This window comes from Octopus bimaculoides, chromosome 4 (genome assembly GCF_001194135.2).
Source record: "Octopus bimaculoides isolate UCB-OBI-ISO-001 chromosome 4, ASM119413v2, whole genome shotgun sequence".
Classification (NCBI taxonomy): domain Eukaryota; kingdom Metazoa; phylum Mollusca; class Cephalopoda; order Octopoda; family Octopodidae; genus Octopus; species Octopus bimaculoides.
In genome coordinates, this window is record NC_068984.1 from 72878735 (window position 1) to 72881943 (window position 3209).

Sequence of the window (3209 nt, forward strand, 5' to 3'; positions counted from 1 at the left end):
CATGGTTCTGGGTTCAGTCCCACTGCGTGGAACCTTGGGCAAGTGTCTTCTACTATAGCCTCGGGTCGACCAAAGCCTTGTGAGTGGATTTGGTAGACGGAAACTGAAAGAAGCCCGTCGTATATGTGTGTATATATATATATGTATATGTGTATATGTTTGTGTGTCTGTGTTTGTCCCCCCCCCGCCACCAACGTCACTTGACAACCGATGCTGGTGTGTTTATGTCCCCGTCACTTAGCAGTTCGGCAAAAGAACCCGATAGAATAAGTACTAGGCTTCCAAAGAATAAGTCCTGGGGTCGATTTGCTCGACTAAAGGCGGTGCTCCAGCATGGCGACAGTCAAATGACTGAAGCAAGTAAAAGAGTAAATACATTATAATATTACATTATACATAATGTATTATTTATAATTCAGTGCAAGTTATGTACATGAACACGTTATTATTTAACCAGTCAGTGAAGAGCATGTTCCATGAAAGCGCTATTGTTTAGCATAATATCGGTTTCACATTTTGTCGCCAGGCCAGAAATGTTAATGGTGGGTTTAATAAATAGATTATATCGATGCCAGTGTATTCATTTTATCGACCCCGAACGAATAAAAGGTAAAGTCGACCTAAGCAGAATTTGAAATCAACGTAAGGACGGACGAGATGACACTAAGTATTTGGTTCGGTGTGCTAACGTTTCTGCCAGCTCGCTGCCTTGAAAAGCGCTGCAGTATTAATACTACTTGTAGGCAGCGAGTCGATAGAATCGTTACCGCGCCGTTGAGTGTGTGTAAGTTATTTTTAAAGTTGTAATTTTGCGTCAGTGTTTTTTAACACTTTGTAAATTGTTTTTCTGCTGATTTGCAGCGGTTTTCCTTGTGGTGCTTTCTCTTCACTTTAAGGGGAGTTAGCCAGGATAATGGCAAAAGTGAAATGTATTCCTCGGTCATTAGTGGTACTGAGTTGTATTCTACAGAGGAAGAACTGATAATGGCGGTAAAAAAAAAGATGGACAGAGAATTAGATAAAAAGAACTTTGCAGAAGTGACGAAAGAAAAAAAGAAAAGAGGTGGACTTATCAAATATTGACAAAGACGATAAAATGGCGCACGGAAAGCGGGGGTGACATTAAGTTGTCAACACCCCAGAAGATATTGGAGTAGATGAAAAAAAAAGATCTTGGTGTATAAGGCATACTCAATAAAAGAAAGAAGAATGGAACATTCGAAGGAGGAGGAAATTGAAAAGGCTTTATGCGCAGTAATGAGAGATATAAAATATTTAGGAAGAGGAAATTCATACGGAACTATTGTAATCCATTTTAGGACTGAGGAAGTGGCAAGGCAACAGTCAGTGACTAGGGCAAGAACAGATAAAGTTGTCCTTCTACCCACTTATCTTGGAAGAAAGACTTCCAAGATTAGGGTAGAAGGAATCCCGCCAGATATAGATGTGGCTTGGGTTGCAGCAGCGGTCCTACTCGGAAATAAGGAGGCCGTCATCTAGAAGGAACAACATGGAAAGCCAAGACGCTAGACCTAATAGTTCAAGCGGAAGTGGAAACGCTGGAAGGACTTGTAGAAACGGTGTCGATCAGAGACGATTCTAAGAGTGTGGGTGGAGGGAAGAGTCCCTCGTTGTTTTACATGTGGCCAGAAGGGCTACATTAAGGCACACTGTACCACACAGAAAACAAAAAGAGTAAAAGGATCCAGAAAAATACAGGAGATATTGGAGGAAGTGCAGAGAAAGGAGGAATTATGGACAGTAGTTGGGAAAAAGAGAAAGAAAGGATAGAACGAGAGGGAACTCCAAATCGCCCCCACCCCACCTAAACCAGCTCAGTCCCATCCTCTACCAGCATACACCAAACCCACCCATTCACCTCCTTTACAAAACAAAAAGAAAAAAGAAAGCTAGCAGACATCACAGGATTTACAAAATCCCCCACCCCGTGAGAATTATGTTTGTTTGTTGACAGAGGAGGTAGAAGGGGCTTTGATTTGTGAGCCGAGGAGGTAGAAAACGGCGAAATTCGCGAACATGGAGGGTTTCATAAACATTATAGGCTTGTAAATTTTGTGTACTGGTGACTCAAAGCCAAAACGATGTGATATCCAAATATAAAAAAGGAGTTAAATATTGGAGACTGTACGCGGATATAAATAAAAGTTACCGAATAGTTCGAAATAAAAAGACTTAAGAAAGGAACATGGAGTGGACATATTAAGGGAAGCACATTATGAATTGTAAAAGGAAGAAATGAGGCTGCTTGGTGGGGCAAGTAGTCCATTTTCATACTCTTTTCATTGTTATCATGCATGTACATCATACGTTTTTAATTTTAATTTTTATATTTATACAATTGTCTGTGTTATTTTTGTATGTCCCCACATGTGTTGTATTAACATCTGTGTATACCCTTTATGGGAAATAAAGAAATAAGAATCGTTACCGCGCCGACCAAAATGCTTTGCGTATTTCGTCCGTCCTTACGTTCTGAGTTCAAATTCTGCCGAGGTTGCCTTTACCTTTCATTCCTCGGGATCGATAAAATAGCTCCTAGTTGATCACTGAGCTCGATCAGTCCAACTTTGCACCAATATTGCAGCATGTTTAAACAACACGTCATTTAATTGCATTTAGAGCGAAGACGTTCCAAACAGACGTTATTATCACTTTGTGTAGAGTGTTTTCTAATGACGAGTTAATTTTTAGTAATTAACGCGAGTATGTTAGAATATTTTTCGGCAAGATATCATTATGAATTCAGACTAAAAATTATCGCTTTTCCGGCATGCAAATCGAATATTTTAGATCAAAATTTACAGCCGAAAGCTAAGACGACTTATATACGAAAAACCACTTTAGGAGAACAAAATTTCCAAAAATTGCTGTAGAATTTGTGAAGATTGTGACGATATTTCAATGCCTATACAACATGACTATAAGAGTTTTGGGATTAAGTCCCACGAGTAACCTTCAAATTTTTCTATCTCAAAAAGGTTTTTCAATCCAGCATTTACATGCCATTATATGTAGTTCAATGGGTGTGCTTCGAGTTTTCCCCCACGAAAAACGATTTCATGTTTTTTCGCAAGTGGGGTTGTTGGTGTTACGAATGGTGTTACATATGGAATATGTTGTCTATTGACTTTTTTACGTGCTAGACCACTGGTAGTATAACTCTGTATAGTTTTGCTACCCTTATATAT